General features: G+C 42.9%; 1 protein-coding gene across 4 annotated transcripts in view; it reads left to right on the forward strand.

Moving 5' to 3' along the window:
- The first annotated feature begins 3,401 nt into the window (after positions 1 to 3,401).
- The window catches only part of LOC139372641 (semaphorin-3ab-like), a 130,445-nt gene continuing 111,565 nt past the window's right edge, over positions 3,402 to 22,281 (forward strand). For 2 of the 4 annotated variants that reach the window (XM_071112435.1, XM_071112442.1), the window contains exon 1: positions 3,457 to 3,573. The gene's annotated coding sequence lies outside the window, so the exon portion shown is untranslated. Of the gene's footprint in view, positions 3,574 to 22,281 lie in introns of all 4 variants that reach the window. The other 2 variants (XM_071112426.1, XM_071112419.1) reach the window with 2 other exon arrangements.

Consider the following 22,281-nt stretch of genomic DNA (forward strand, 5'->3'; position numbering starts at 1 on the left):
GCATGACACAAGTAATTTTTCCAACAATTGTTTACAAACAGATTATTTCACTTATAATTCACTGTATCACAATTCAGCCAAAGAACACCATCCCAACTGTGAAGCAATGGGGTGGCAGCATCATGTTGTGGGGGTGCTTTGCTGCAGGAGGGACTGGTGCACTTCACAAAAGAGATGGCATCATGAGGGAGGGAAATCATGTGGATATATTGAAGTAACATCTCAAGACATCAGTCAGGAAGTTAAGCTTGGTCACAAATAGGTTTTCCAAATGGACAATGACCCCAAGCATACTTACAAAGTTGTGGCAAAATGGCTTAAGGACAACAAACTCAAGCTATTGGAGTGGCCATACACAAAGCCCTGACCTCAATCCTATAGAGAATTGGTGGGTAGAACTGAAAAAGCATGTGCGAGCAAGGAGGCCTACAAACCAGACTCAGTTACACCAGCTCTGTCAGGAGGAATGGGCCAAAATTCACCCAACTTATTGTGGGAAGCTTGTGGAAGGCGACACAAAATGTTTGACCCAGTTAATTAGAGATAGCCTCCTTTTTTTCAGTTAAAACAAAAACATCAAAAACAACTTTATATCAAACTTTGAACCTTTGGAATCAGAGGCAGATGCTTACGCCCATCCTCCATCCCCATCCACAATGCCCTAGCAAGACCTAAATTTACATGAACGTAACAGTGCTCACTGTTGCCCCTAATAGCTGTTGTGCTGTTTGTGGCTACTTGGCTATCTGCCAAACACTTCGGTTTTTACTTTTAATACATTTACCAACGTCTTAATTTTTTCCTCGCTCTACTTTTTTCATTCAACTTTTCCCCCTGGACGCTTTATCTGGACATGGTTCTACAGGACCTCCACCAGCTGAAAAAGCCAAGTAGTAACAATAACACTATGCCATCTAATTGTAGTCGCTGTACTCATAACATGTAGGAGAACTAGGATCATGCCTCAGGACTACCTGGCCAGATGACTCCTGGCTGTCCCCAGTCCTCATGGTCATGCTGCTGCTCCAGTTTCAACTGTTCTGCCTGCGGCTATGGAACCCTGACCTGTTCACCAGACGTGTAACCTTGTCCCGGACCTGCTGTTTTCGACTCTCTCTCTCTCTCTCTCTCTACCACACTGTCACGATCGCTGTCTTGAAACCTTTTTCTTTTGGAGCTGACTTACTCAAGAAAACAAAAAAGAGACCATGTGTCTATGAGCTTTATTAACTGAATTATGTATTTTTTTTACATTGTGCCTCAGGGTTGGATAATTTGACCTTTGTTTTTGTTAATCTATATCAATGACCTTGCTGCTGTGTCTTCTACCCTACTTCCTAATTTGATTTTATCACATTTTTTTTTGATTCAAGCCAACTCAGGGCATAGTCACATTTTCTGAATGGTTGCAGAAAAACAAATGATCTTGAAATCGAAATAAATCTAACTTTATTGTATTCACATCCACTAGATTCCTTGGCGTTGTAAATGATGAAAAGTTGTCCTGGAAAGATCATATTCAATTTGTCTGCAGCAAAGTGGTAAAATAGATTGGTATCATCGGAAAAATGTGTGATCAGACTTGCTCTCTAACTCTATACCATAGCTTAATTTACCCATATCTCATTTACTGTAATATTGTCTGGGCCAGTACATTTGCCTCCTATCTACACAACTGAATCATCATACAAAATACATTTGCAAGACTAGCCACCTCCTCGAATTACCTGCATCCATTTGCACCTTTGTTTAAGAAACTCAATATCTTGTTTATTTACAACATTAATGTTAGACAATTATGCACCTGTTTCTACAAATAATCATAGCTCCCAGACAGTTTACCTAAACTCTTCATGTTAATTCTGAATTCCATTTATATAACACAAGACACTGTGATAACATTCACCCTCCACACTGCCACACCTAACATAGTCAATTCTCTATCAGATTTAGAGGTACCATACTCATAATTCTTATCATCACATTGCTAAAACCTCATCACCCCTCGACAACTTCAATCGAAGACTGGGGTTCAGCCTGATGAACCAAACTACTCAGTAATCTCCTCCATATAGCCCAACTTTCACACACTCACATTCACACATGCTCACACATGCTCACACATTTAAACAAAACAAATACAGTTTATTTTCGTGATTGGAATTAAATTCATTTTTACATTTATAATTAGTAGATTTTGTTTTGTGTTTTAACAAACCTTTTTAATTTTGTGCTTATGTATTGTATATACAGTATATATTTTCATATAGGCCCTTGGGCTTCCAACCACACATGCATACTGTTTTATTTTCGGGGGCAAATAAATTAAACTTAAACTTAAATTGCACTGTACACAACTTGAAAACACATTCAATTACCATAATTAGTTAAAATGTCTTATTAAACAATTATTGCCTATCTATAAAAGCCATTAAAGCAGACCTAAAGTAATTTATGTAATATTGTTGAAATTAGTATAAAATGCTATGCTAACTACTATTCTAATATGGCATTGATGGTATGACCTTCTTTTGACTTCTCATCTGATTGGTAGAGATTTGTTATTTCCTAAATAAACATCCCAGTTGTGAAAAAAACTTTTGGACGTTCCTATTTTAGTTTTTAGTAATAGGAATTTAAGGTGACATTTTTTCAAGAAGGGGCAGTTGAAAAAACAAAACAAAACTGCCATTTATTGATTTTGCTCAGAGAACTTGGAGTGCTAAATAAAATCACCCGCCGGCCGAATTTGGAATGCAGTCTGCCTATTGGGAAAACCTGGTATATAGTGTAGCCTAGTTCACTGAACCTAATCTATACAACAGTTGTTTTACAGAGTAACACGTGTGCCTACTGTAGCGGCACTCTATGATACTCTATGATATTTATGAATTTTGATGCTAAGTACAGTGGTACTGGCAACCCAGGAACCATTCACTCTGTCCCTACCATCATATAATGTAATCTACTCTGTTTCTCTTTACGCTATTGACGGAAGGACACTCACACTAGGGGTGAGGTGTGTATGGAGGGATGTTTGTGCCCAGGCTCATCCTCTCCACAGGGATGGATTCACACAGCTGTGACTCTCTCTCTCTCTCTCTCTCTCTCTCTCTCTCTCTCTCTCTCTCTCTCTCTCTCTCTCTCTCTCTCTCTCTCTCAACATATATATATATATAATTCCACGCACTGACATGGGCACACATGCAGACATGCTCTGTGTGTCTATAGTGTTGTGCCAGCCAGCCACAATCCCTCTGCCTCTATACCCTGTGACGTATCTACTCTACTCCCAGGTGGAGGAGCAACACCCTCGGGCTTCACACACTGCCACACAAATATCCTCAGCTCTGGGGGAAAGCAACAGTGTTGATCAGAGGATACTGCAGATTGTACAGTAGTATAGTGCAGAGAGAGGATAGCTCCCACTGCCCCCCTGCCCACTCACACTCACTCTGCTGTTTCTGATGATACTCTACACTGCTGTAAGAAGAGCTGAACACACACACACACTCACCAGGGAATCTGTACAGACAGTGTTCTTTCGTCGATAGAGTGGAGAGAGATCACACTGTAAGTAAAAACGTTTGTGTTAATCTAATGATATTTTAATATAATTTAAAAAGATTCAATATACCCTGTGGTGATGAGCGGTATTACTGTGAGCGGTATTACTGTGAGCGGTATTACTGTGAGCGGTATTACTGTGAGCGGTATTACTGTGTTGTTATTGGTTCCATAAAGTCCTATTGTGTATTCTCTCTAGTATCAGGGTCAGTAGTTCAGTGATTACTGTCTTAGTCACAGTGTTTTACTGGTTTACTATTACTCTTTGTTGTGGGCGTAATGTCAGATGTGTAAACGGTGCCAAGACATATACCCGGGAGACAGTACTGTACACACCATAGATGCAGATTATACAAGTTATACCAAAGTGTAAGTGATCTCTCCAGGTCAAAGCAGACTGTTAATTAGCAGCATCTTTACAATAGTGGTGATAAGAATTCTGGTTGACTGTATGTACACTATGTATAATTAACTCCTTGAGTAAAACTATGAATTGTATGTGCTATCTGTAGTCAATACCCAGTCATTAATAGTTAGGCTGGCTAACAGAGATTTTCAACTCTGAAAATTCACTGTGGACCTAATTATCTCTACAACTCCAGGGAATCATCAGAAACACCAGACAAAAAGTAATTAAAAGGTTATTGGGATTTCTGGGGAGATTGCCTTATCGTTTTGTCTCCATACAGCAGTCTGAGAACTGTTGAAGACACGCGCATGCACACCGCTGTGCCCCAGTCCCCTCCTTGTCTAACCTTAATGCCAGTAGTGGTATTTGAGGTGTAACCTGAGCATACATCTAATGGCTCTGGCAGAGATGACTCAGCTCAATCACACATTCCCTAGTCAGCACCCTGATTCATCTTCACTGGAGACTTTAAAGAGGTAGTTCACACTAATGATTGAATAAATGTGTTGATAATACAGTCTATGAGCCCATGCATTAGTCTTGTTTGGTTTGCCACTGCCACCAGCTGATAGTAGCCAAGACAGAATGTTCAATCAACAGGTCCATTCATTATTTAAAAAAAATTGAAATATATCATTTATCTCGGCTCTTCCACATGTCCTTTGATTCGAGGGAAGCAATGAATACGCTGAAAGGGTTCAGATTTTTAGAAGTACAAATATGTGTGCCACTTGAGTGTGACAGATTCAACCGAACTCCGTCCACTACTCGTAACAACATGTGGTTGTGCATCATAACTGCTGTGTTCCGCTCCCTACGACCATCTTGTACATGCTAATTAATAGTCATGTAGAGTAGCTTACTGTAATTGTCTCAATGAGCAGGGTGAGCTTATTTACTCCTGCCGTGACTAGAGACTAGAGACTAGTTAAAGGTGCTGACAGTGGCTCATGCCTCTATGAGCCAGCTCTAACACACACACACATTGCCTAATGGGAGCTCCAGCCCATTAGGCAAAAATAGATCTCTCACAGCTGCCCTCTGTGTGTGTGTTGGTGTGTGAGAGAGAGAGAAAGAGAGAGAGAGAGAGATAGATAGAGAGAGAGAGAGAGAGAGAGAGAGAGAGAGAGAGTAATTTGTTCAGAGTTCCAGTTTGATGCATTAGTGAATGTGCACGGTTGCAACATGGTCTGTTAGGTTCAGTCACAGAGTGGGGCTCCACTAGCTGACCACTACCACAGAGAGATTAACACAACTACTCTGCTAATAAAACGTGATGTAGCTCAAGACACATTTCCATTTGACATTTGAGTCATTTAGCAGACACTCCTATCCAGAGCGACTTACAGTTAGTGCATTCATATTAAGATAGCTAGGTGAGACCACCACATATCTCAGTCATAGTAATTACATTTTTACTCAATAACGTAGCTATCAGTAAAGTCACAGCTAGAAGGGGTATGGGGTGTTGTCAAGTGCAAGTGATGGTTAGGTATTTTTTGTGTGTGTGTGTGGGGGGGGGGGGGGGGGGGGGGTTTGATGTGAGGAGATAAGATACTGTTTGAAGAGGTAGCGTTTCAGATGTTTTCGGAAGATGGGCAGGGACTCTGCTGTCCCAGATAAAGGGGGAAGCTAGTTCCACCATTGGGGTGCGAGGACAGAGAAGAGCTTGAACTTGGCTGAGCGAGAGCTGCCCTCCTGTAGGGGTGGGAGGGCCATGAGACCTGAAGTGGCAGACACCTCACTAGTCTCACAGAAATACAATTTTACTGTGAAGTTGTTGCACTATAAAACAGCTAAAACTCTGACATAAACTCTCCCTATCTAGGACATAGTCTAGCTCAGGTAGCTGAATGCCCAGAAAGTGTGGTCATCATCAGACTTCATTCAACATTAAATAGCAAGGCAGAAAGCATGGAGTCACTTATGTCTATTTCCTCTCATTACACCTCTTCACACACAGCGTGTTAGGGTCAATGAACACAGGTGTAATTGAGCCTCCGGACCGCTCCTCTAAAACATGCTACCAGTTTCCTCCCCCATAGACTTGTCACTGGGATGAAAGAGCTAGCCCCCAGTACAAAGTGGTTGTTATGGTTTCCCTCCGGAATGAGAATTCCTGTTTTATTAGTAGGCTCTTTGTTAACACCCAAGATGAATTCATGCTCTCTCAGTGGCAGGACTGTGATTTCCTGACCTCAGCTAGAATGTTAGAGGAATGCTTTCAGATGTGGTTTGGGATTCATCTACAAACTCATTCAGGTAGTTGAAGTGAATAGCAGTGTGTCAATGTGAAGTGGAAAATAGTAATCCTTTATACGAGGGTAAATATCACCAATCAACTCTGCAGTCAGGGAAGTCCAAAACATGATTATTATTTGACAGGAATCTCAATTTTAATTCTAAGGAATGTTTTCGAAAAGAAAGCTAGAAATTCTAAAGTTGCAGAGGACAAAGAAACATGCTTTTGACTCCTGGAATGTTGGTCACCAGTTTTATTGGAATGGGGCTCCATGAGAGAATGTGCCAAAGTGACTCACCACCTGGATTCGGTCTTATGTACCAAAATGTTAACAACAAAATAATGTACATTGGTAAAAAGTGGAGACTTGGTATATCATACACTGCATTTTTGAGGATTTTTGTCTAGCTGTGTTCAGTCCAGATGGTGCTTGTACAGGCAGAAGCTGAAACTGGGTCCCGACTCAGTCCGAACCCTCCTTGGCAACAACAACACCAGGCTCCAGAGCATCGAAGCTGTAAAACAGGAAATAACAAAACACATTTGAAGACATTACAACCTTGCACTACATCAATTCACCTCCGAAGTTTAGATAATAAGAATAACCTCATACAATGCAATGAAAATTATATTAACCTGAAGTGCTGGTGCTTGATATGTGACAGCAGCCTGAAGTACGGAGTCAGGTGTTGTTGACAGCCATAGCTTTCCACCAGCACCGTACCATCCTCCAGTCCAAACCAGCTGTGGGATGTTGACCCCTGTCACAGTGATGTCCTTCACAACACCAACGATCTCAGACAAAGTGTTCACACTGGTCTTTCTGAAGCGCTGCTTGATGAGGCCGAACTTGGTGTGGCCTTTAATCAGGAAGTGAAGGTCCAGATTGTGGTGGAGCTTGTGCATGGTCCACCAGGCACAATAGCAGAGCACAAACTTGTTCTTGTTTTGGCCACTGCAGTTATCACAATTCAACTCCGTAGTTGGTGAAGAAATGGAGCATGTTGATGACTGCGCTTCTGCCTTTGCTGGATGCCTTCATCAATCAATTGTTGTGGTAATCCTTCACAGCAAACACCAAACAAACACCAAACAAGCCACACTTGCAAGGAGTTAAAAAGTAGATGGGACCTGGCTGCATAGGGTCAATTTTTTATTTTACTGTTATTTAACTAGGCAAGTCAGTTAAGAACAAATTCTTATTTTCAATGACTGCCTAGGAACAGTGGGTTAACTGCCTGTTCAGGGGCAGAAAGACCTTGTCAGCTCGGGGATTTGAACTTGTAACCTTTCGGTTACTAGTCCAACACTCTAACCACTAGGCTACCCTGCCGCCCCTACCCTGTGAAAAGGATAGTGCACCTGCAAACAACAAAATAACACAAGATAAATTACAATTATTTGTCTCACCCATGTCAATCTGTCTTTACACCGCTCAGTGAAATGTATTTGCCTGCCTACCTGCCTCCCATATATACAGTGGGACAAAAAAGTATTTAGTCAGCCACCAATTGTGCAAGTTCTCCCACATAAAAAGATGAGAGAGGCCTGTAATTTTCCTGCCGGGGTGGCGGAGTAGGTTGAAAATAAGAATTTGTTCTTAACTGACTTGCCTAGTTAAATAAAACAAATTTAAAAAAAATCATAGGTACGCTATGAGAGACAAAATTAGAAAAGAAAATTACATTGTAGGATTTTTTATGAATTTATTTTCAAATTATGGTGGAAAATAAGTATCTTGTCAATAACAAAAGTTTATCTCGATACTTTGTTATATACCCTTTGTTGGCACTGACAGAGGTCAAACGTTTTCTGTAAGTCTTCACAAGGTTTTCGCACACTGTTGCTGGTATTTTGGCCCATTCCGCCATGCAGATCTCCTCTAGAGCAGTGATGTTTTGGGGCTGTTGCTGGGCAACACGGACTTTCAACTCCCTCCAAAGATTTTCTATGGGGTTGAGATCTGGAGACTGGCTAGGCCACTCCAGGACCTTGAAATGCTTCTTACGGAGCCACTCCTTAGTTGCCCGGGCAGTGTGTTTGGGATCACTGTCATGCTGAAAGACCCAGCCACGTTTCATCTTCAATGGTTTTCACTCAAAATCTCACGATACATGGCCCCATTCATTCTTTCCTTTACACGGATCAGTCGTCCTGGTAACTTTGCAGAAAACAGCCCCAAAGCATGATGTTTCCACCCCCATGCTTCACAGTAGGTATGGTGCTCTTTGGATGCAACTCAGCATTCTTTGTCCTCCAAACACGAGTTGAGTTTTTACCAAAAGGTTATGTTTTGGTTTCATCTGACCATATTACATTCTCCCAATCTTCTTCTGGATCATCCACATGCTCTCTAGCAAACTTCAGACGGGCCTGGACATGTACTGGCTTAAGCAGGGGGACACGTCTGGCACTGCAGGATTTGAGTCCCCGGCCGCGTAGTGTGTTACTGATGGTAGGCTTTTTTACTTTGGTCCCAGCTCTCTGCAGGTCATTCACTAGGTCCCCCCGTGTGGTTCTGGGATTTTTGCTCACCGTTCTTGTGATCATTTTGACCCCACGGGGTGAGATCTTGCGTGGAGCCCCAGATCGAGGGAGATTATCAGTGGTCTTGTATGTCTTCCATTTCCTAATAATTGCTCCCACAGTTGATTTATTCAAACCAAGCTGCTTACCTATTGCAGATTCAGTTTTCCCAGCCTGTTGCAGGTCTACAATTTTGTTTCTGGTGTCCTTTGACAGCACTTTGGTCTTGGCCATAATGGAGTTTGGAGTGTGACTGTTTGAGGTTGTGGACAGGTGTCTTTTATACTGATAACATGTTCAAACAGGTGCCATTAATACAGGTAACGAGTGGAGGACAGAGGAGCCTCTTAAAGAAGGTCTGTGAGAGCCAGAAATCTTGCTTGTTTGTAGGTGACCAAATACTTATTTTCCACCATAATTTGCAAATTAATTAATAAAATATCCTTCAAAGTAATTTTCTGGATTTTTTTTCTAATTTTATCTGTCATAGTTGAAGTTTACCTATGATGAAAATTACAGGCCTCTCTCATCTTTTTAAGTTGGAGAACTTGCACAATTGGTGGCTGACTAAATACTTTTTTGCCCCACTGTATATATATACAGTAAGTATAAAGGAGGAAATGTTGCTTACTTGTTGAGCAAAATCAAAGCTGTAATGCATCCTGATGTCTTTGCCTGCTGGTTCAGTAGGGCCTCCAGAGACAACTGCAGGTCTTGACAGGTGGTCTTGCAGTCAGCAACCATCTTCAGGTAGACAGACAGCTCACTCTGAAAAAGCAGGAGATGCTGCGCTTGCTTCTTCAGCTTGGCTGACTTAACAACTTCTAACCTCCGATAACGTTAGTTAGCTAACAGCAAGCTTTAACTTCGGGTCTTTTGTTTAGACATGTAACATAACAAAGCTTCACTGTTAGCTAGCTAAAAAATTTACTAAAATCCCAATCCGTAGAGTAAAGTTAGCAAGCCAGCCTTCGAACTCCAGCTGGCTAGCTAACAGCAAGCTTTAACTAGCAATACAAACTGATTGTCATAGCTAGCTAAAGTTAACCGAAGATAGTAGGTTCAATGTTAGATTCCTACCCGTATGTATACATGGATGAAAGCTTCACGGCAGACTGCAACCCCTTTTATTAAATAAGATGTCCTGTTTCTTATTGCTTCTACCAGACATTCCACTGATTTCAAAACTCGATCAACTTCTTCCGTGACAACAACCCTGTTGATTGTCGCCGTTTCTTCTCCATCAGAAGACTCAACAATATTTTCTTCAATTAAAATATTTTTTACCTAAATCAGGGATTTCCTCATCATCTGATTCATTTTCAGAGTCAGAGAGAGTCAGCATGGCACGATCGTCCTCCAGAAAGTAGTCCATTACAACTTTTTCCCACTGACCTTTGTCGATAAAGGGCAGCAATGTTATTGAGAGCAGAAGCAACATATTTGCAGTTCTCCATGGCTAATGTTTTTTCTTTCGGAAAAACTGCAGTAGAAAGGATTATCTACGCATTACGAGTAGCTCATTTTATAGACACATGATGCAACACCGCAGACCAATCCAAACTCATCTCCCGGCATGTCCAGCACACTCATTATCTCAGCCAACCATGCATAGCGGGAAGGTTGCTCCTTTTCTCTGTGGCTAAACCAACTAGGCTCGTTATTTAACCATTTTATTCGTATTTACAGATGACGTGCAGGTTTAATATTAAGACACATGAAAGTTCACATGTTCGAGAAGGCATTTCTGCCTTCTCTGAACATGTGAATATTTTTTTTACGTTCAAAAGGCTCTCCTGTAAAGTCGTGACTTACGACATACGCCTAGTTTACTGAATCGGGTCAAAAATATCTCAATTGGTCAACCAGTGAATTTAAACATTTAGAGAAACCTATTCCAACATCTAACAGAAAATGTACCCTGAAAATCCCAGTTAATAAGATATATTGTTTAGACATTGTCCCTCTGAAACATTAGTATGATGTATCATATTTAGCCTAATTTAGCACGCTACCTTGCTATCTCCAAGGTTATCTCAGAGGAGATCCCATCACAAACACACACAAACACACTCTTACACACACACGCGCACACACACACACACACACACACACACACACAGACATGCACACACCCACACATACACACACACGCAGACACATCTGCTCAGTGTCAGGTTTCCCTCTCGACACTCTCTCAGACTAATGGTTGGGCCTCCAGCCAGTCACAGCTCTAATGGATGACTTTGTTATGTTTCAACCCTTCGCTCTGAAGTCAACAAAATGACACCATGGGTATCTTCTGATCCTGCCAAGCTCATTACAGGTTCTGGGCTTCTGATCTGCCTCTTGAGAGTTAGATTGACTAGATGTTTGGAGGGTGGGGTTTTTAGTTGGGTTTAGGGTGTAAGTAGGATTGTGCTACGTTTGCCATCAGAGGCTTTTGTGAAAATGTATTGGGGGAATCATTGGTTGTATTTAAGAATCACAACAAAGCAAATGAATTGTAGAATACCATTCAATGGCTGGTCTTTCCTTCCAGATAGAGACATCTGTAGATTAGTAGAAGTAGCGCATGCCTCTTTGTTATCCACTGATTCTCACTACTGTAGGGTTTTCCTGTGCATTCTTCCTCTCTCCACATACTCCTCCTACTCTCCCTCTTCTATTTTGCTCTTTCTATCCATCAGATCCTCCTCTCCACCCCCTCATCTCTCCCTCCTGTCTTTCTGCTCCCCCTGCCTCCTGTGTTCCTCTACTTCCTCTGCTCCCCCTCCCCCTCCCTTCTCTGTTCCCCTCCCTCCTCTGTTCCACCTCCCTTCTCTGTTCCACCTCCCTTCTCTGTCCCCCTCCCTCCTCTGTTCCACCTCCCTTCTCTGTTCCACCTCCCTTCTCTGTTTCACCTCCCTCCTCTGTTCCCCCTCCCTTCTCAGTTCCACCTCCCTTCCCTGTTCCCCCTCCCTCCTCTGTTCCCCCTCCCTTCTCTGTTCCCCCTCCCTCCTCTGTTCCCCCTCCCTTCTCTGTTCCACCTCCCTTCTCTGTTCCCCCTCCTCTATTTCCCCTACCTCCTCTGTTCCCCCTCCCTTCTCTGTTCCCCTCCCTCCTCTGTTCCCCTCCCTCCTCTGTTCCCCCTCCCTTCTCTGTTCCACCTCCCTGCTCTGTTCCCCCTCCCTTCTCTGTTCCCCCTCCCTCCTCTGTTCCCCCTCCCTTCTCTGTTCCCCCTCCCTCCTCTGTTTCCCCTCCCCTTGTCCCCCTCCTCCATCCTTCTGCCTGTTCATGCTATGTGACCCGTCAAGTGTAGCTCCTCCCCTTCTCTCCCCCTGGTTGCCAATGTTTGCAAACTGTGACAAAATATCAAATTCTGTCTATTTAGGAGGTGCAGGGAGTGTGTAGGAACAGGGCATCTGGGCTTGTTCCTCTACAAACCCCCTTGAATGCCCTCACATGCTCACACACTCACTCAAACCCGTGGCATCCTGGGCCAGGAAACTCAGACAGGTGGTTCTGCATGAGCTTCTGCCTCCGGTTGGTGAGTGTGTGTGTGTGCGTGTGCGTGTGCGTGTGCGTGTGCGTGTGTGTGTGTGTGTGTGTGTGTGTGTGTGTGTGTGTGTGTGTGTGTGTGTGTGTGTGTGTGTGTGTGTGTGTGTGTGTGTGTAAGGGCGTGGGGGTTAAAGGAGTGATCGGGGAATACCTCGCTTTACCTTACACTGAGTGATTTGTCTTTCACTCCAAGCCCTACTTGGTGATCCAGAAATGTAATCCTCAGGTTCTCTGGCCCTCTTCGCTCAGCTGTGTGATGGACAAAGCAGAGAGCGGGTGGGGGGGTTCAATCAATATTTGTCTGGATGTCTCTGGGACAAGAGAACTGTGGTTCCCCGTCACAGACAGGCCGTTGCCTGGACCGTATCAATGAAAGGAATCACAGGACCACTTTGTCTGATGCAAATACATGGCTGAAAATAAGAAACACACGGTATGGGTGCCAATAAGGCCTCCTCGAGGAGACACCTTCATACATGTTTTCCCGGTGCCCACCCCATAGCACCCAAATAATATATACACTTCCCCTCTGCCGCAGATTCAACTCCTCACCTGTGATCAGGGAGAGAATGAAGAGAGAGAGGGAACAAAGAGAGTACAGAATAATAACACTAGATAATGACAGCACATAACTTCCATTCATACGATTACTTAAGAATAACGACTAGACCTGAGAATTTGTTATAGACAGTGAAAAGTATGTAATTTGATAAACTTCTCTAAAAGGTGAAGTAAAAGACAAACTTTGAAAACTGCTTGCTGTCTGAACGGCATAGCAGATATCTTAATCTGTGTAATGAGTCATGGTCTTCATAAGGGAGTAATTAAGATAAAGTTAATGAACGTAGCTATAATTAAGATATGAGGAATGGTCTTGTCTGGTACTCTCATTAACACCACGCTGCCTGCTCATTCCTGCTGCTCTTATCTCATATTACAACAGATGGTTGGCTGTTAAAAAAAGTGTTAAAAATACAAATCCTTATTTCTATTGTTTTATTACAAATAGAATGACATTGAAAGGAACAATAAAGTTATTATAGTTTTAAAATTAATATTGTGTCCCCTATTCTACATTAAATGTCATTAGGATGGATGACATTTACTCTCAACTCAGACTAGTCAATGACTTTCTAGTCTTAGGTATTCTTCATCAAGTCTTTGTTAGTTGAAGTCAGAGTTGAGTCTTTATAGGGGGGCTTTGCTCCCTAAAATGGTGTTGAGGTGGAAAGGGGGTGCCCATGCTGGAGTGGTGGGATGCAGTTGGGTATACAACGTGCCATATAGTGATGGGGTGGGGTCCCCACAGACCACAAACATAAAGCCTGGGTGCCCATTATGTTTTATTTCATTCAGGGGGACATTAGTTGGGCACAGGTTTTGTCCAAACAAATTCCTTATGATTTTAACAGCAAATGAATTCGCTTTTTTACATTTTAAGTCTTTCTTTGATGCTTTGCATATCCACCTCAAGATTAACAGCCTACATACAAGTCAACAGTGGTTGTTTGCGTGACATTCCTTAATGATGTTTGGATCTAGGCTCAATTCACAATTTCCAGCAGGCATGTTCAGGCCCACCTCAGAAAGGTAGCTAAGGTCCCATCGCGTGCCTAGAACACACAAACACACACCATAACCACTGTCTTGGCAGGGGCGTGATCCCAAGCAGTGCTTGTCAGGTAGTCGCTCAGTGTCCTGACCCATTTAAGCCTGTCTCAGACTAGAACTAGACGATGGGGATACCTTACAGTATCTCCATGTTTTCTTCTTCCTGGAGCCTAAGTGAGTAGAAACCTTGGCTGTCAATGTTTTGAGATATAGGTGAAGTAATATGGTGATTTTGAAAATGTAAAGCTCAACTAAAGGCAATATAGAACTTATCTGATAGAAACGGCCTATGTGGCATCAATATTAGTCAGAAACATTTATTGTAGTCTTAAAATTGACTATAATGTCTAAAGAGGATAATTTTGGTCATAAAGTCAGTTTTGTCCAAAACAGTTTTGTAAGTCATCACTTACTCTAGGATTGGGTTTGATTTTGACAATTCTCACTTGCCCACTAACACTGGATACACAGCTGAGGTGATTGCCTCTGTCCAATCCTATCATAGAAAAAACAGACAGTGAGACATGCTGCCCTTGAGGAATTGATACTGGCTAATGGCGTCTCATGGGGACAAACATCAGTAACTGCCACATCGAATCACACCCCAAAGACTGAAATCTTGTTTTTCTTAATGAGCAACAGAGAAACACATGCGGAATTGGTGTGTTCAGTCGCTCTTTCAAGATTTCGAGGAAGTCTGTTTACAACAGGAACCAAATGCTTGCCTGATAACTCTCTCTGAATTTAATACCTGCTGCTCTATCGATCGCTCCATATGAGAAGAAATGCTAGTTTGTGTGGCGTTTGGCCGATGTGGATGGTTTGTCTGGCAATGTAACTGAACAAGAACAGTTGGCTCCCAAGAAGACTACTAAGTCTTTTTTATGGCATAATTAATTTCCATAAATGAGCATACATTGTTGGACAAGTTCAGCGAGTCTCTCCTCCCATTCGGTGCCTACTGAACCTGAGCCTGGCCTGCAGACTCTGACATCTGAGCCATACACAGTACAGAGCAGACAGAATGAGACTGGGACAATAAACGGCTCTCACAATCTGGGGACAACACTACAGTAACACAATCTCCACAATACATTATGCAACAGCAGAGTAGGCAGGGCAGACTAGCCTCTACCCACCCCCAAGAAATACCACACAGACTGGGCCAGGAGAAGGGGGTAGGGCTGGATAGAAAGGTGGTAGGGCTGGAGCACAGTTAGGGTTTTGCTGAAAATTGTTTTCTCTTTACTAGCCAAATCGGAGACAGAAATCTGAGATACATTAAATAAATATATAGATTTCACATAAAAATCGAAGTATCATAATGCGTTATGTAACTCTGCCAAACTTTGGCCCAGAAATCCTAAATGTTTTAGATGTGTAAATGGGAGAGAGAGGGCTTTGTTTATTTTGTTTGTGTATGAGACAGCATTACATCAAACAACACCATGTCTCTGGTAAATGAGCAGAGAGAGTAGAGTACGTGAAACGGGGGAAAGCTTGATCCCTTTGTTGTGTGTGAGGGGTAGCAGTGCCAATTTTCCCCCTGCTTCCAAACAGTGGCCCCCTTCAATTTTTGTCCATGTCACCCAGCTAAGCTCCCAGCCATGGTCCTGCCTCACTATCAGTGTTCTATGGGCAGAGGACCGCCAGAGAGGAGAAGAGAGTCAAAGGAGCTGGAGAGGAAGAGAAAGAGGACACAGGAAGGGGAAAGGGAGAACGAGAGTAGCAAAGGATGTGAAGAATGTAGAGGGCATTTGGTCATTTTTATTTTATTTAACTAGGCAAATCAGTTAAGAACAAATTCTTATTTACAATGATGGCCTTTGGAACAGTGGGTTAACTGCCTTGTTCAGGGGGAGAACACATTTTTACCTTGTCAGCTCAGGTATTTGATCTAGCAGCTTTTCGGTTACTGGCCCAAACCTCTAACCCCTAGGCTACCTGCCGCCCTGGCAGGTAAGCAGAACAATGCAGGAATACCACTACTAAATGAGAGACCACTTCCCTTGTTTGTCACTGGCAGTGATTTGTTCTGGGTTTAGGGTGGGCAAAAGGGACAGTTTTGCAGTTGGACAGAGTGTGACTGTAACTCTGCTGTGTGCCTGGGGCTTGGCAGAGAGAGAAGCCTGGCTAATGTAGCGTGAGTTACTGGGCACAGAGGGTAGGAGTTTCTGGGCATGAGCTTCTGCTTAAAAGGACAGCTGGGCCCCTCTCCTGCATAGATACACAATACTGGTTCCCCTTAGCTCATTCTCCTCTCCTCTCATCTCCTGTCATTTCTTCTCCTCTACTCTCTTCCCAATCTGTTTTCACAGTGCCTGAATTCTCCCCTCTCATGCTTCACCCCATCATGGAGAAAGTGGCTGTGGTTATCAGCTCTTTTATCAGAAAAGGAGAGTTGGTTCTGTGTTTATCTTCTCCCTCCATGTAACAGCTTTTCTCACTGAGCCGTAAATCCAAGCAGTTACTGATACTCCAGCTAAGGGGGCTATAGCATAAACATAACACCCCTTCACTTTTTCTGATTCGGGAGCTCTAACTCCTGCTGTATGGTGAACATCTCATATTAACTTACAGGGATGTGGGCTGTCTGCGTGCAATAACCCTAAACACAGAAACACTACATAGTTTTAATACATTTTGAATTACAGTTTATAAAATGTAATATGCTTATGAATATGTTTGACCACTAATTAATAGACATACGTATTCACTTCATTTGTTATCACTTGACATGGCTCTTAAAGAATGCTCTACAGAGCAAGCCTAACTAAAATGGTTACCTCAAACGTGACTTAACCCACATTCAAATTACTCTATAATGCTGAAATCGCAATGGTCAAAAGAAAATATTGTCATGTCTCCTTGGTTTTATAGCTTCACATGGTCATTTTTTATTTAACGAGGCAAGTCAGTTAAGAACAAATTCTTATTTACATTGACAGCCTACCACGGAACAGTGGGTTAACTGCCTTGTTCAGGGGCAGAACGACAGATTATTTTTACCCTGTCACCTCAGGGATTCAATCCAGCAACCTTACTGTTACTGGCCCAACGCTCTAACTGTTACATAGATAGCAGTAAAAGTTTGTTCACCAGCTGAGGTTGTTAATACCTGTATATAACAACACACACCTGTGTTAAGAGCAGGAAGAGAGAGTATCCTGTATGGTTTATGATGGTCTGTGTCCCACTGTTTTTTTTAGGTACATTGACCAAAAACGTTGTAGTTTATGGTCTAGTAGCGTAGTGTACCCTCTGAAACCTTGGGAAATGGACAGGGTATTGTCACGCCCTGACCTTAGAGATCCTTATTTATTCTCTATGTTTGGTTAGGTCAGGATGTGACTCGGGTGGGAAAATCTATGTTTTCTATTTCTTTGTTGTTTTGCCGAGTGTGGTTCCCAATCAGAGGCAGCTGTCTATTGTTGTCTCTGATTGGGGATCATATATAAGTTGTGATTTTCTGTTTGGGTTCTGTGGGGTGTTATTTTCTGTTTAGTGTCTGTGCCTGACGCAACTGTTCGCTTTCGTTTTTGGATTTGTTATTTTTGTTGAGGTGTTTCTTGTAAATAAATATAATGAACATTTTCCAAGCTGCATTTTCCACCAAAGAAGTACCAAGCAGCATGGCCGGGAGGACTGGACATGGGAGTAAATCCTGGAGGGAGAAGGACCCTGGACACGGTCCGGGGAGTATCGCCGTCCAAGGGAGCAGATGGAGGCAGCGAGAGTGGAACGGCGACTATACGAAGAGTTAGCTCAACGACGGAAGCACGTCGGGGGGCACACGGGGAGATTGGCGGAGGTAGGGTTTAGACCTGAGCCAGCTTCCCGTGGGGAGCGTGTGACTGGTCAGGCACCGTGTTATGCGGTGATGCGCACTGTGCCTCCAGTGAGCATTCACAGGCCGGTGCGCTCTGTGCCAGCACCCCGCATTTGCCGGGCGGAAGTGGGCATCCAGCCAGGACGGGTTGTGCCAGCTCTACGCTCGAGACCTCCAGTGCGACTCCACGGCCCAGTGTATACGGTGCCTGCTCCACGCACCAGGCTTCCAGTGCATCTTCCCAGTCCGGTGAGACCTGTTCTGGTTCCACGTACCAGGCCTCCATTATGTCTCCCCAGCCCGGTAAGCCCTGTTGTAGCTCCACGCACCAGGCTTCCAGTACGTCTCCTCAGTCCGGTGAGACCTGTTCCGGCTTCACGTACGAAGCCTCTAGTGATGATCCATGGCACGAAGCCTCTAGTGATGATCCATGGCACGAAGCCTCCAGTGATGATCCATTGCCCGGAGCCTGTAGTGATGATTTTCCGTTTGGGTTCTGTGGGGTGTTATTTTCTGTTTGGGTTCTGTGGGGTGTCATTTTCTGTTTAGTGTCTGTGCCTGACGGAACTGTTCACTTTCGTTTTTGTTATTTTTGTTTGAGTGTTTCTTGTAAATAAATATCATGAACACTTTCCACGCTGCGCTTTGGTCCACTCTTCCTTCCACCGACGACGAGCGTTACAGGTATGGTGAGAAGAACGAAGAGAGTCTGAAACCTTGGGAAATGGACAGGGTATGGTGAGAAGAACGAAGAGAGTCTGAAACCTTGGGAAATGGACAGGGTATGGTGAGAAGAACGAAGAGAGTCTGAAACCTTGGGAAATGGACAGGGTATGGTGAGAAGAACGAAGAGAGTCTGAAACCTTGGGAAATGGACAGGGTATGGTGAGAAGAACGAAGAGAGTCTGAAACCTTGGGAAATGGACAGGGTATGGTGAGAAGAACGAAGAGAGTCTGAAACCTTGGAAAATGGACAGGGTATGGTGAGAAGAACAAAGAGAGTCTGAAACCTTGGGAAATGGACAGGGTATGGTGAGAAGAATGAAGAGAGTCTGCAACCTTGGGAAATGGACAGGGTATGGTGAGAAGAATTAAGAGAGTCTGAAACCTTGGGAAATGGACAGGGTATGGTGAGAAGAACGAAGAGAGTCTGAAACCTTGGGAAATGGACAGGGTATGGTGAGAAGAATGAAGAGAGTCTGAAACCTTGGGAAATGGACAGGGTATGGTGAGAAGAATTAAGAGAGTCTGAAACCTTGGGAAATGGACAGGGTATGGTGAGAAGAACGAAGAGAGTCTGAAACCTTGGGAAATGGACAGGGTATGGTGAGAAGAACGAAGAGAGTCTGAAACCTTGGGAAATGGACAGGGTATGGTGAGAAGAATGAAGCGAGTCTGAAACCTTGAATATTTAAATATACAAATATTCAGTTTTCAGTTGGCTTTCTCTCATTCAACTGACTTGGCTACTCTTGTACAATTCTAAATAGCCAACATACAACAACAAAAAAACATTTTGTAAAAAGGTATTAATTATCATCTTATCTCGTAGATACATTTTCATCATGTAATTCTCAACATATCCCTAGGAACAGAAAGTTACAATGTTTCCCTTCGTTTACAGTGTGTGAATGACAGGCTTGCTTGACTGGAGCTAACTTTAGCCAAAATTAATTAAACTATAACAACATCATCAAGGAATAAAAACAATGATATAATTACACTCCGGTTAACTTGGTGTTTCACATCCTATGTGTTATAACTCGCTCATCGTGATGATAACATTTCAAATATTTTGTTTATCTGGCGCTTCTCTTCAGTTTTCTTTTGGCTCTCATTCAACTGACTCAAGGACTAAGGAGGCTGGCACAAGAGCCACTGTAGAGTGAGAGCGCATCAACCAACCACTAGAGTGAGCGTCTCTCTCTGCGGGCCAAAACAAGCTTAACTCCCCTTGACTGTAAATACTGTAAATTATTATGCCAAAGATTAGCCTACCATATACAGTTGAAGTCGGAAGTTTACATACACTAGGTTGGAGTCATTAAAACTAGTTTTTCAACCACTCCACAAATTTCTTGTTAACAAACTATAGTTTTGGCAAGGCGGTTAGGACATCTACATTGTGCATGACACAAGTAATTTTTCCAACAATTATTTACAGACAGATTATTTAATTTATAATTCGCTGTATCACAATTCCAGTGGGCCAGAAGTTTACATACACTAAGTTGACTGTGCCTTCAAACAGCTTGGAAAATACCAGAAAATTATGTCATGGCTTTAGATGCTTCTGATAGGCTAATTGACATCATTTGAGTCAATTGGAGGTGCACCTTTGGATGTATTTCAAGGCCTACCTTCAAAAACGCAGTGCCTCTTTGCTTGACATCATGGGAAAATCAAAAGAAATCAGCCAAGACCTCAGAAAAACAATTGTAGACCTTCACAAGTCTGGTTCATCCTTGGGAGCAATTTCCAAACGCCTGAAGGTACCATGTTCATCTGTACAAACAACAGTACGCAAGAATAAACACCATGGGACCACGCAGCCGTCATTCCGCTCAGGAAGGAGACGCGTTCTGTCTCCTAGAGATGAACGTACTAAGGTGCAAAAAGGGCAAATCAATCCCAGAACAACAGCAAAGGACCTTGTGAAGATGCTGGAGGAAACAGGTACAAAAGTATCTATATCCATAGTGAAACAAGTCCTATATCAACATAATCTGAAAGGCCGCTCAGCAAAGAAGAAGCCACTGCTCCAAAACCACCATAAAAAAGCCAGACTATGTTTGCAGCTGCACATGGGGACAAAGATCATACTTTTTGGAGAAATGTCCTCTCGTCTAATGAAACAAAAATAGAAGTGATTGGCCATAATGACCATCGTTATGTTTGGATGGAAAAGGGGGAGGCTTGCAAGCCGAAGAACACCATCCCAATCGTGAAGCACGTCGGTGGCAGCATCATGTTGTGGGGGTGTTTTGCTGCAGTTGTGGCTGAAATACATTTAAACTCAGTTTTTCACAATTCCTGACATTTAATCCTAGTAAAAATTCCCTGTTTTAGGTCAGTTAGGATCACCACTTTATTTTAAGAATGTGAAATGTCAGAATAATAGTAGTGAGAATGGTTTATTTCTTTCATCAGAGGATCTCTCTTTCACCTGCAGCTGACAATAACTGCATGCAAGATGTTCTACATCATTGTAATGATATGTCTGAATTGCAGTTCGTCTTCATTTTGGCAGATTAACTCATGCTTTTTTCTAAAGTCTTAACCCATGTTTTTCTTCTTTTTTTCTTCTACTCTGGAACCCTTACTGTACTGGTGGTAGGTAGTCCATCGGCTTTGGAGTTGGACCTGCGACAGCAGTTGGTCCTATGGCTGAAAGATGGCCGGTTTGAATCCCGGGCTGTGCGCTGGAAAAAAAATGGGTGGAATTGATTTGACAACTGGAAGGCTTCTGGCTTCACATCCTCAAAACATTCACCTACCGTTGGGCCCTTGAGCAAGGCCCTTAACCCCACAACATGCTCTTCATTCAGGTGCACTGCACTGCAGCTTGAACCTGTACTCGTCTCTCAACTGTATTTGTGAAGTCTGCTGTTTGGGGGGGGTTGAGAATGGAGCAGAATATACATTTTTGTTGATGGTAACTAATGAACAGAGTTGTATTGTATTGTATTAAAAATGTCAGCCAGAGTTGACATGGGCCTTCATTTAAACAAAGAGATGCCTCCCTGGCCTCCAGTGCACATTTACAAACAATATTTGCATATAATGACAATAAATTATTAAAGCTATGCTGGTATTCTCTTGTCCATTATTTAATTGTTTATTAATTTTTGTTCTTAGAAAAATAGTAGTAGCCATAATTCATAAATGGCACCATGCAGGGTTCTCTATGCAACCATGTTGGTTCAGTGAAGATTCCGATCAAAGAACCTTATAAAAGGGTGCTATATAGAGCTTTTAGGGGTTCAATATATGAAGCAAGAGAACCCTTTTTGGTTCTATAAGGATTTTTATTTTAAGAGTGTACAAATAAAGTCCTTACAAAAGGTAAGTGTGGCTTGTAGTGAACCATGTTCCTCCCAGTGTAAGTGGCCTGTTTCTCTGAGATGTTCAGCTGTAGACAGAGATAACTCAACACTCTCAGCACTAACACTAACTAATGATCCTGTCCCCTGTCCTCTCTGTGAAATGAATGGGCTTGTGTCCCTCTCTCGCCCCACTCCTCCTCTATAGCTCTAGATATAGGTGATTTAGGATGGACAGATATGACCAGGCTATAGGACCAAGCTCAGTGGAGATTGTCAGGTCTGTGTGTGCGTCAGTGTTTTGTGAGGAGGTGTATATCGAGGAGGAGGGGAGTAAAACCCACTGATCCTTTATATGTTTGACCTCAGTTTAGCATTACAGACAACTGATAAAGTACAGAACTGATTGATTGTGTGTGTGTGTGTGTGTGTGTGTGTGTGTGTGTGTGTGTGTGTGTGTGTGTGTGTGTGTGTGTGTGTGTGTGTGTGTGTGTGTGTGTGTGTGTGTGTGTGT

Source organism: Oncorhynchus clarkii, chromosome 2 (genome assembly GCF_045791955.1).
Source record: "Oncorhynchus clarkii lewisi isolate Uvic-CL-2024 chromosome 2, UVic_Ocla_1.0, whole genome shotgun sequence".
In the NCBI taxonomy this organism is placed as follows: domain Eukaryota; kingdom Metazoa; phylum Chordata; class Actinopteri; order Salmoniformes; family Salmonidae; genus Oncorhynchus; species Oncorhynchus clarkii.